This window comes from Micromys minutus (assembly GCF_963924665.1).
Source record: "Micromys minutus genome assembly, chromosome: 18".
NCBI classification, from domain to species: Eukaryota; Metazoa; Chordata; class Mammalia; order Rodentia; family Muridae; genus Micromys; species Micromys minutus.
In genome coordinates, this window is record NC_137953.1 from 10,217,230 (window position 1) to 10,230,513 (window position 13,284).

The window sequence follows — 13,284 nt, forward strand, 5'->3', positions numbered from 1 at the left end:
ATTAATAAAAATATAATTTAATTATAATTATAATCATTATATGACTACATTAAGTGATTAAACTACACTTAATGGAACAGTTTCTTTATAGATGAGCAGCTACATTCTTCTTTATTAGTTATTTTTGTCTTTACAGATAATACAAACTAAAATTATAATTTTACTTATGCTAAGGGAACTTAAGTATTTGTGAAATTTGACATTAAAATTCATTCAACTCTCATGATTTCAAAGAAAATGTATACTACCTATTTGTTTAGTCTTCAACACGGCATGAAAGAAGCAATGTTAACACTACTGTCAGCATCTAGGAAGGAGATAGTACCTCCCCTTACTCAGGCTTATACTTCATAAGCAATTTACTGAATCTGGAAAGGATGGATTGGTTTCCCAATATAATTTACTTAGAAATGTATAGATTCTTTCGCAATTCCCAGTATTGGTTTTTTTTATAACTAAGACTTATTTTCTTTGAAATATATGGTACTGTGTTTGTGACCTTAGTAAGTTAAATTGGAAATGGGCCCAAACACTAACTTGAGAAGTTAGAGAACACTTAATGTGACCTCATAAAATCCTAAGGAGAGAGCAGGCTCTACAATTCTATGCCATGAAAACAAAGTGAATAAGGAGACAGGAGAGACCTGACTTCATTTTTTTTACTACAGTCTCCCAGTACACAATCTTTATTCTTTCCACAACTCTGCCCATTACTGTTCTCCTCATGTTAATCTACTCTCTTATGATATCTCCTATGGTCACTCCAGCCCATCATACTGATTCTCTTCTCAAATCTTTAAGCATCATTAATTCCACCTCTCAATTGGAGTTAGCCAGTGAAATTTAAAATTCTCCGATTTTTGTATTATGCATGAGTTTCTCTTCTGATATAAATTTAAGCTCTCTGAAGTAATTTCTAAGCATCAATTATTCCTGAACTAATGAGGACATATTTGTGTCAGAGATCACACCTTGATAATGCTAAATATACAGCTGTCATTGCTTGACAATATTTGATGGATTAATTTCAGGGATATTTGTACATTGTGCCTCTGCCTTAATCAATTATATATTTCTTCTTGCCACTTCCAAACTCATGAATGTTTGAGGTTTGCCATTCTAGATTATTACTTATAAATTCTAGGTTTTTTTATTTGCTCCTTGAATTTATTTTTTCAATTAATCTATTAAAATCCATTCGACCAGCCTGACCTAATGAAACATTTATGTAATGCCAGAATGTGAAAAGTGGACACGAGATGGCTCACTGCCACGACTTCAAGGCTGGCCTGAGCTACATAGTAAAACTGTCTTGAAAAGCGGTTTTCCTTATTTATAAAATTCTGTATCAATTTATAAAGTCCCATATCATAAAAATTTTCCATTTAAAATCCAGTTCTACTCAGCCTGTAAAGTTCCAGTGACCATATTCACACCGAAAGTTCTTTCTCTTTCCATAATTAATAACTTTTGCTTTGATTTGCATTATTTAAAATCCAGAATTATTTCATACCATTCACATTTGTCTCCAATAAGAAAACAGCTTAATTCTTCCCTTGATGCACTTGGGTGCATGATTTCTTACTCACTCCCATCAAAAATACTTTTTCTTACTTTGATTAGTTCAACTAATGTTCCTGCTTTTGGTGTGTGTGTGTGTGTGTGTGTGTGTGTGTGTGTGTGTTTGAGTGTATGTGTGTGTTGTTAGCTAATACATTCGTTTATAAATCTGTTAATGTTTGCTTATATATAGGTACTAGTATCTGAGGAACTATTGGACATTGGTAGCTTCTGAGTCAGATAGCTTTTTTTATAAGTGCAGTGCCTGTGGGTGAAGCATGCTTTAGAAGATTGTCCCACACCCATGGGTGTGTGTGCAGCACACATTTTACTCTTTTGTTAAAGACAGAAGACTAAGAGGTGTGAGTATGACATTTGAATCTGGGAGGCATTATGGGAGAAACGGAAGGTGAATATGATCAAAATATTATATATATATATATATATATATATATATATATATATATATATATATATATTTCTCAAACAAATGAATAAAAATATTGTATCCTAAAAATGATAGCATGAAGTTTGAAGAGAATGTGTTGGGATAGGTTCAGGAGAGCTAGAGTGGGGAATTCGTACAAGTATTATCAACTACATTGCATACATGTATGAAATTCTCAGAAGAATAAATAAAAATATTTTAAAATATGCTTTGATTCTCATATATCTGGTTAAACCTAGAAGTCTAAGAAGTGTTTATATTCCTGCTGCTCTTCATGACTTGTTGAATATATTAAAAATCTCATGTGGGTCTGGATTTCATGTATTACTTTTCTCTATATACATAGTTTTGATCTTTTAAAATACCTATCACTAGTTGCTGATTAACACAGGTGGTGGGGCTTTATTTTTCCTTTTTCAATTTTATTGGATATTTTCTGCATTTACATTTCAAATGTTATACCATTTCCCCCAACACACACTCCCCCCTCTTCTCCCCCTAAACTTGCTTCTATGAAGCTGCTCCTTCTCCCAATCACCCACTCCACCTCAGTGCCTTGGCTGTGATGATAATGTTGTTCTTCCCATGAGGTTGCAAACCTTTCAGCTCTTTCAGTCCTTTCTCTAGCTCTTTCATCAGGGTCCACATGGTCAGTCTGATGGTTAGCTGCAAACATCCTCAACTGTATCTGTATGACTCTGGCAGAGCTTCTGAGGAGGCATCCTTATCTGGCTCTTGCCAGTAAACACTTCTTGGCATCAGCAATAGTGCTTAGGATTGGCGGCTGCATATGGGGTGGTTCTCCAGGTGAGGCAGTTTTGGATGATCTTTTCTTCAATCCCTGCTCTGTTCGACCTTGTACTTCCTCCCCTCTTTAGTTCTCCCTTCCAAAAAAGGGGGGGGGGTTTAAAATCCATAGCATTCTAGTTTCTCTTATGTTTCTAAGATAACCTTTCCAGAGGAAGGGTAAACCACAAGAGGCATTTTTGTTGCTCACAGTTCCAGGATAAGTTCCAGACCATGGAAGTGAAGAAGGCAGAAATTTAAAGCAGCTAATGACATCCATACTGAAGAGGAAAGAGTGAATATGTACATAAAATTGTGATTGATTTCATGTGGCTTGCTCTTCTCTTCTGCTGATCAGGACTCTCTGTGTAGGGAATAGTGCTACCAGCAATGGGCTGGGTGTACTAAACATCTGTTAACAATCAGTACAATCTCCCTAAAACACACCTCCACAAACCAATCTCTTTTAATTTTCATTAATACTCTTATTACATTATTTCATTTTTATGTCAAATTGACAGTCAAGTTAACTATAATAATCCATTTCTTGTCAACATCAGACACAAATATCACTTTAAGGCTTAAAGTTTAAGTCATAAACCTATATAACTTGTCCCCAAATTTTAATAAGAGCCCAATATAAAATACATCCCAAGCACTAATACTCTCCATCTTCAAAAAATTTAGAATTTCAAGATTAAAATATCTTCAAAAGCTTTTAGAATCTCTCAGCTGTAGGATCCTATAAGTTAAAAAAAGAAAGAAGTAACAAGCTTAAAGATTTCTATTCCAAATTCTGAAGGAATAAAAAATAAAAATAATCACACTATAGTGAAAACAAAATTGAGGTGTATAAATCTTGTAGCTTGGGGTTGGAAAGATGGCTCAGTGGTTAACAGCATTGACTGTTCTTCCAGAGGTCCTGAGTTTAAGTCCCAGTAACCGTATGATGGCTCACAACCATCTCTAATGTTAAAGAAAAATAACCCTAATATCTGCATCCCATATAAAAAAATCAAGTCAATATTTGGAATAAATTACAAATAGTTTTGAATTTTTTGATATGAAACTCCAGTGACTAAGTTGATAAACATATTGGTTGTAATTAAAACATGGTTGTGCATAATAACCAGTGAACTCAGGAAGCAAAAATCCTTTGAAAATAGTGATATCATCAAGGTATAAAAGGGAAATCGAATATAATCGCCTGTAACTCCAGCCGCTGACAAAAGGGAATGCTACAGAGACCATATAAGCAATAAATACAAAAACACACATTGAGTTAGATGTAGAATAATTACAGCATAATTTGAGAACCTAAATGGAATGGGAAAACAACAAAAAGAAATCATAACAACCACAAAAACCTAGCAAGGTGCATAATCTTTAATTAACATTAAGGACTTGAAATTTATAAAAAGGAAAAAAAAGGTATCAAAATATCAAGGAAAATAACTAAAGGATAAGCATCAGATTTGTCATCTGAATCAATGAAGACTGAAAAAAACACAAACCAGGCACTCTTTCCTGTCTTGCAAGATGGCAGGTGAGAAGGAGGAGGAGCCTGATACAAAGGAGAAGAAACCTGCAGCCAAGAAGGATCTCCCTAAAGTTTAAAAGCTCAAGAAGGGGAAGACCCATTGTAGCCAAAGCCCTGTCCTGGTTAGAGGAATTGGCAGGTATTCCAGATCTGCTATGTATTCCAAACAGCCCTTGTACAAAAGGAAATACTCAGCTGCCAAGACCAAGGTTGAAAAGAAGAAAAAGAGAAGGTCCTTGCTACTGTCACAAAATCAGTTGGTGGGGACAAGAAGAGTGAGCAGCATCCTGGGGGTAAAGCTTCGAAAATCCTACTGAAGATGTGCCTCGGAAGTTACTGAGCCTTGACAAGAAGCCCTTCAGCCAGCACGTGAGAAGCTGCGCTCCAGCATCACTCCCGGACTGTCCTGATCATTCTCACTGGGCACCACAGGGGACTGTCCTGATCATTGTCACCAGGTGCCACAGGGGTAAGAGTGGTTTTCCTGAAGCAGGTGAGCTTGCTACCTGTGTGACTAGACCTCTTGCCCTCAATAGAGTTTGCCTGGGCAGAACACTCCAGAAGTTTGTCATCACCTCCTCTATAAAGAAAATCCTATAACCATGATAATTTCAATACAGAGTTAATACTGAGTCCTCTGCACAGAACGGAACACTTTGTAGCAGTACTTGAATACTTGTGAGTTGGAATTGCATGTTACTTGAAAGATCTAACTAAGCTAAATTTTGGTGCACAGCAGTTGTACATGATTTTATGTTTATGTAGCAAAATACATTGAAATGTACTAGTATTGAAACATAAATGTAAAAATAGTTGTGGAAATTGTTTTATTTTCCTTATGTCTCATTTGTTTTAAGCATAAATTTTCTTTAAAAAAAATTCTAACTAAGGATAAATGAATACTGTAATTGAAGATATATTTTAAATCTTTGTCATGTTTTTTTTTAAGCTATTGCAAATTGTATCATTCCTGATTATATAGAACTTTGTGGGTGGTATAAAATAAATTTTATACTTCTATTTTGCAAAAAAAAAAAAAAAAAAAAAAAAAAAAAAGGTTGATATCAGCGAGGTTAAAATCCCCAAACACCTGACCAAAGCTTACTTCAAGAAGCCACTGTGTGAGCCCAGGCAGCAGGAGGGCAAGATCTTCAATACAGAGCAGGAGAGAACTAAAATTACAGAGCAGGGAAAGGCTGATCAGAAAACGGTGGACTTGCAGAGTTTTGCCAAAGATTAAAGTGGCTCCTCATCCAGGGCTACCTGCGCTCTCAATCTTAGTTCTTCCTAACAAACGGCATGCATCCTCACAAACTGGTGTTCTAAATTGCAGACAACCTAATTAAACAGTTTCATATGTTTAAAGAAAAAGAAAAAAAACATGCAAATTTAAGTGGTAAGTATATGTAATATACATATATATTACATATATATGTATATATGCTAGCTTTAAAAGTAGAAAATGAAAAACAGAATAAAATACAGAAAATAAGTTTTACAAAGGAAACTGTAAGAATAGCAGTGACTGATTTTAATTCATATTCCATCTATTATATGTGTAACTAAAATAATGTGGCTTGTAATAGTAGCTACAATAACTACAATTAGTGACAGGGTACAGAAAACAAGATTGACTGGACTCATGCAAGTACTGCTCTTGTAAAAGATTGCAAGGGCTGGAAATTCCTCAGCAGGTAAGAGAGTTCACAGAGCAACCGAGAGGGCTAGAGTTCAGATCGCAAAAGACTAATACAGGAAGATAGAGGTGGCCAAACTTACACTGCATGTAACTGCAGCAGTTGCTGTTGAACAGTGGATAAAGGAGAACCCCTGGATCACTGGATCACTGGATCACTGGATCACTGGATCACTGGATCACTGGATCACTGGATCACTGGATCACTGGCGTCAGATCTCCAGTAAGGTAGCAGAAAATGTAGCAAGCCCCAGGTTAGGGATAGACCGTATCTTAGCGAAGCTATGGATCGTGATATAGAAGGACCCGGAGATCTCATATGATCTCTGAGTGGGTAAATGGACATGTGCATCTGAAACCACACTTAGTGTATGCTACGTGTACACGAGCACAAATAAAAAGGACTAAATATAAATATGAGAGATGCAGGTAAGTGTTAGATGGGCTTTAGTGAGGATTAAAGTTTGGTATTTATAGGCAGTTAGTTATCTTAGGGAAGATCTTTTTTCCTTCTCTTTTTAATCTTTAGGAATTGTGTTGCTTTGAATGAGAATACTCCCCCAGTAGCCTCATTCACATATTCAAATACGTAGGCATCATAGCATAGCACTGCCTGAGATGTATTAGGATGGTGTTGGCCTGTGTATGACTGGGGGTTTCAAATGTCCACATCAGGCCTGGTGTTTATCTCTTCCTGCTGCCTGTAGATCCCGATGTAGAACTCTCAGCTCCATCTTCAGCACCAACACGCCTGAGTGCCGCCATGTTCTCTGCCCTGCTAATAAGTAATGCGCCTCTGAAACTCCGAGCAAGCATCAATGAAATGTTTTCTTCTGTAATGGTTGCCATGTTAATGGGTATCTAACACTTCAATAGAATAGTGAGGAAGACAGAAGTTGGTACCAGTGAGTGGGGAATTTTCATGACAGGCCTTACTTAGCATGCTGTTTGCTTTCAGAATGTGGACTTTGGGGATTTGAAGAGGAAAACCATTTGAATACTTTTAAGAGGAGCCTGAATGACCATACTAGAAGAAGCATGGAAGATAGTGGGGCTGAGAGAGACATGAATGATGATGGCCTGCTTCAAGAGTCTTCAGATGGAAAGAGTATTCATAAATGAGCTAGAGACCAAGCTTGTGAATGTTGACAAGGAGTGTGTGTACTTTCTGTCCTTGTCCACATATTCTGCCTGAGGCTAAAACGAAAGGAGACGGCAAGACAGCCTAGTACTGAGTGTACTCCATGGTTATTAATAGTCACTCTTCAGCAAATATATACAGAAAGAAATGAGGCAAGAAAGCAAGCAAAAATACAAAATGTACAGTTTGAGGTGAAAAGGATCACAGGAAAAGTAATGTAGAAAACAAAGTTTCCATACTCACAGAGATAAAAATTTTTAAAAAGCCTGATGCTAAATGTGATAATGGGAGTGGTAACCCCAGGGCAAGATACCACTGAGATAAGTTTCCAACTTGTAACAGGGAATTGAACAAACCCTTAAGCAGTGAAGAAAACCATCAACAGAGAGATGATGCAGATACACACACACACACACACACACACACACACACACACATATGAGGCTAGTGGGGAAGGGGTATCTTCCAGCCTCAGCAAGAAGCAAAACTTGGCTGCTTCAGTCACATGGTTTTGGCTTTAGCCTGAAGGATATAAAAAATAGGGTAGGGATTTATGGAATTTCCCTCTATGACTAAGGAAGTCTATTGAGTCCAGGCACAGAGACAGGTGCGCCCCTGCAGGGAGGGAAGTGATTGAATGAAATTGTAAAGGTAAGGCCTGGGTTTCACTGGAGACCCCCAAGATTTTGCAGTTGTCAGAACTGTGAGATATTTGCAGAGAAAGCTGCAAACAAGCTCAAGAGATGTGTGCTGTAGTCCACAGAGCTGAAGAGAGCTGGAGGTCCGAAGACCACTTTAATATCAGACACAGAGATGCAGAATCTGCAGGTTCTCCTGCTTGTTTTTGTTTCTGTTTTGTTTTGTCCAGTATTTCCTCACTACACTCCCTCTCCTTACTTTTGAAATGGTAATGTGTGTCCAGAGCCTTTGAGTTTTCGAAGGATGTGATCTCCTTTTAAGATTTTACAATGGCATATGGTTAAGACATTGCTATGAGTCTCAGAAGAGATCCTACACTTTGGACTTTTAACTTTTAAACAGTGTTGAGAAAGTTATTGACTCTGGGGACGTTTGAAGCTGCAGTGAATGTTATTTTTGCTTTGTCTTGATTTTTGTTTTCTTCCTTGCTTGTTATTGTCTTAAGTTACGATATGATTGCAAACCTATAAAGATCATGGAGGAGAATGGGTGGTTTTGGTGTAGACTGGCCTCTGTAGCCTCATATGTCCGACTACTTAGTCATCATGGAGTAACACTATTTTAGAAGGATTCGGAGGCATGTGCTTGATGAATAAAGTATACCACTGGTGGTAGACATTTAGTCTACAGAAGCCAATATGAGGACAGGTGTCTTGACCTTCCTGATGTCTGTAGATCCAGATATAGATGTTTCAGCTACTTCTTTAGCACAATTTCTGCCAGTGTGCTTCATGATTTCTGCTTTAAGGATAATAAATAGATGAAAATTCATAAATTGTGAGCAGATTCTGATTAAAAGCTTTATCTTGTAAAAGTTGCCATGGCCGTGTTTACTCTGTTCCAGTTCTTGATGTGGTGTATTTCCTGCTCTAGCTATTCTTTGAGTGTGTGTGTGTGTGTGTGTGTGTGTGTGTGTGTGTGTGTGTGTGATGGAGAGATTGAAAGAGAGAGACAGAGAGAAAATTTATTGTACAGCACTCTGAGCAGGGGACTTCTTGAGCAGGAAACTTCTCTCTGAGCCGGGGACTCCCTACCGGGGTCTACTGCATAGGCAACCTCTTATGTGCAGTCTCCCACGTGTGATCTCTCTGTCCATTCTCTCTCCACGTGGGACCTCCCGCAATTTCTCCTATCGGGTCTCTCTCCACGTGATATCTCTCTGCCATCCCTCCACGTGGGGTCTCCCGAAATCTCTCCACTATCTTTCTCTCCACATGGGGGAGAAATGCACTGCTATATATGCCTAGGAGACTCGTGTCGCTACCTGATTGGTGTGCCCTCCAGTAACTCAATAGTATGCCCCGAGAGTGGGCTATGACGTATGTGGCGCATGCGCATTAAGTCTTTTGGCTGGGCAACAGCTCTGTTTGCTGAGTTCTCGGCGGAAAGCCGGCGCCATGTTTGGGTGTGGCACAAACGGCTCCCTACAGAAAAATAACAGCAGAAAAAAAAAAAAAAAAAACTAATAGAAGAAGCAGAAAGTATTTTCTTTGTTTTGTGTTGCTAAGAAGCTAATAGGCACCAGTAAATATCTTCTTCATGAACTTCTGCCTCTAGGGAATGGGAAAATAATAAACACTGGAAAAAGGAGATGTAATATAACACATCTATGGGGGTGAATGTGGAGGCAAGATACCTTCTTTTTGTTTTTAGTAAATAAATAAAAAATAATTTGGAAAAATAACAGACTGATGCTTAAATTCTGGGAAAATCATAAGAGGATGGAGGGTTGCATTAGATTTTTCAAAGTAATTGTTGTTTAGTAATTTGAAGCATATTGCACAAGGAAATACTTATAGAAGCAGCACATTTGGAAATTAGGAAATTCAAAATATGATGAGACCAGAGAGGAATCACAAAACATCTGCGGGGTCAGAGGGACAAAGAGTTTTGGCTGCCAATGTGTGTAAAAATCAGAAGCTAAGGAAAAGGAAGGTCTGTTTTGTACATAAAACCAGTAGTCTTTGAAAGAAAAATTGACCAACAAATTCCATATTAAACAGAAGAAAAGGATGCTCACAGGAAATGTTCAGCTCATAATGATTCAAATTAGCACAAAATGTGCATTTCTTGCAGAGAATGGTTTTTATAACTTCCTAACATGTAGCTCACGTGTCCTTAAAGTTATTATGTATTAGTTTCTTGTTTTTATGTTTAGTTTTTTGGTGATGTATTTTATAGCTGTACTTATTTATATTGCCTGTAGTTGCCTTAAATTCTCTCCAAGTGCATCACCTCTTTTACCACAGAGAGGGCCCAGGAAATTGTATGTAAAACACAATCAGAGAGTATAATTTCTTTGAGGAAGATATGGCATGTTCAATTAATTATCAAGTAAGAACCAATTGATTAGCAATGAGGCACTGTGACCTTGTCAGGCATTTGCAATCTTTAGGTGAGAATGTAGGAAACATATGTTGGGATGGATTTAGAGTATAAGAGATTTATTGGAGAGTAATGCTGGTAGAAAACAAAAAAGGGAGAAAAGAAGCTTGTATGCAATAAAAGTTTGGGATATTGATCTGACGATGCTCTGCCACTTGAACTCGGTTCTTTAGAAGGAAACTGCCCAGTAGGAGAATGCTAGTGTAGGTAGATGAATCTTATTGAAAATGGGCTTAGTGTAGGCTGAGGAGGACCATGCTCCACTATCTCACCTGTTTCATTGTTAGATGGTTCATCAATTCATTCATGATCTTCTTCAAAAGCTGACGTTTGTTGTATAAGAAGTCACAGACCGAAATTGTCTCCTGATTATCTGTTTCATGTGTTTGGATAATCAAGGCTTTGTTGAAGAATTAGTCAAGTTGAAATTATCCAAGGAAACACAGAAACAATTTATCTATATATGTCCCCCACCCTTGTATGTGTGTGTGCGCTCCTCTGCAGGTGCATATGCTTGCTGTGGTTTATTGCTAAGGGTCATATTATCTTATCCATTCAATAGAAGTGAAATAAAAGACTGGTGAGAGTAAAGTGATTCTCAGGAATGTGAAAGAAGCCATTGTTGCTCACTTAAAATTAACAACTGATTGTGATGGAACTTGGTTTTGAGACACCACACACACACACACACACACACACACACACACACACACACACACACAAACACACACACACATACTTCCTTACAAGATAGTCAAATATGCAGGGTGGTCAAAAGTTATTGAAAGGATTATATTCCTACAGGTTAAATTTAAAAGAATTAAGTACATATTTGTGTGAGCCTGACATTGTAAATTTCCTGACCATGCTGGGACACAAACAGGGATGATCATGGGTAGTGTCTTTTCATGCTGTCTGAATTTATTGAAGTTCACAATGTTCAGTGTTTCCAATAGGGATAATTTGCTAGATAAGCCCACCTACATGATAATCTGGCCCAGGAGAGGAGAACGCATGTTCTTTTATTCCAATATAATTACTAATGTTAACTCTGAAATAACACAGCATGTGTGTGTATGTGTGTGTGTTTGTGTGTGTGTGTGAATATACATATGTGTGTGAAGGTGTAGGCTAGAATCAAGATATGTATTTCTGCCTCAAGACACAGGGGAGGGAGGGAGGGAGGGAGGGAGGGAGGGAGGGAGGGAGAGAGAGAGAGAGAGGGAGGGAGGGAGGGAGGGAGAGAGAGAGAGAGAGAGAGAGAGAGAGAGAGAGAGAGAGAGAGAGAGAGAGACACAGAGACAGAGACAGAGACAGAGAGAGACAGACACACACACACAATTTATTACATATATTCACAAAAGAATGCAAGTTAAAGAAATCATAGGGTTTCAGAATTGGTCTGACAGAAGTGTGAAGAGTCTACATTAATAAGTTAATGAACCCATAACCAGCCATAGGCAAATCACAGTTGCTGTCAGTCCACACTTGTGTAGTGCTGAGAGTAGGGGTGGTCTAATCTCGACAATGAATCTCTGATATTTGAATTACAGAAAAATGTGATGAATTTTTTAATATGACTGAGGGAAGAAATAATAGAGTAAACGTTTTGTGGTTCCAGAAGAGGCGTTTGGCAAGAATTAAAATAGTGTAAAAGATATCATTTTGTTTATGCTTGTCATTTCCTCTTTTTGAGGAAAAGTTGATCACACTAGCTCTGGAATTAGGGCAATTTTAGACTTGCCCAAAGTTGTATAGCTATGTCTGTGCCTAGAAAAGACAAAAAAAAAATCATTGACTGAATTATAAATGTATGAAATTTGATCATGAACTTTGTTGATATTGTTCAGTACTGATTGTATATCTGTCTTGCACATTGTAGATTACATGTTGGGTTTTCTCAGAGTAATATGGAATATGTAGAGCAAGGGAACTTTTCTGTTTCTAAATGGACTCTGGTTACACACTTATATTTGTTTATCACTTCAGAGTTTTTTTTTTTTTTTTGTTTTGGGGGGGGGTCCAGTCATGATATCTGCAACCACTCAACAGAAACATCTTACATAAACAAGAAAAAGAAAACATTCTAGAGAGTCTGGTTATGTATGCCTGGACCAGCAATCATTATCTGGTTATTACCATTTAATTTTTTGTATTTAAGTCTAAATCAGTAATTAATATTTCACTGTAATGACTATTCTAGATTGTTAACCTGAGCATGTCTGGGAAGGTAGGGCACACACATGAGATATTATTTTCTTTGCTAGACTTAAGTCAGTGGATATATTTCTAGTCTGGATATTTGATGTAGGAAGATACATTGATTTGTTATGGATCTGGAGGTAAAAAGACAGACCTTTGTTCTGGGCCACAGCTTCTACTGAAAGCCTATATAAGCACATGGAAGAATGAAACTTTTGCTGTTTGCCTGCTTGCTCTTACTTTGCTAGCAAGTTCATTTCTTCACTGGCATTAGAATTTACTTCTCTGAGATTCTAGTATTTATTGAAGTCCAGTTGAGACAACCAGACTTTTGGAATTAACAACTTTAGGATTCATTATGGACTGTTTGGTAATGGCCAAATACACACACACACACACACACACACACACACACACACACACACACACGTATGTATGTATGTATATAAGTAAGTATGTATGTATGTATATACACACTTTGTTCTGAGATGTGCTGTTACCTATATAATAGAGTAGAATGTCTTTTGTATTATTGATCTACAAATTTACTTTATATATATTATACAAGTGTAGGAGTGTAAAGTGCACATGTACATAAACATTGGCCAGAAGAGAATGTTAAGTACCTTGCTAGATATCTTCTTTTAATATTCTTTGCATTATTTCCATGACATAGGTGTTCCACTGAACCTGGAGTTCACTGTTCCAACTAGACAGTCAATCAACAAGACCTTTCATCTTCCTCTCTATATTCCCCATAGCCATGAGGTTGAAAACTCAAAATTACACTAAGCTTTTTATGTGGGCACTGAGAATCAAATTCAGCT

The 13,284-nt window shown here is 37.4% G+C and overlaps 1 pseudogene across 1 annotated transcript; it reads left to right on the top strand.

The window, feature by feature from the left end:
• Window positions 1-4,333: 4,333 nt before the first annotated feature.
• Window positions 4,334-5,660, top strand: LOC308432367 (large ribosomal subunit protein eL6-like; annotated as a pseudogene). Its single transcript has 2 exons — window positions 4,334-4,916; window positions 5,392-5,660. The product of its transcript is annotated as a large ribosomal subunit protein eL6-like (transcript).
• The last annotated feature ends 7,624 nt before the right edge of the window (window positions 5,661-13,284 follow it).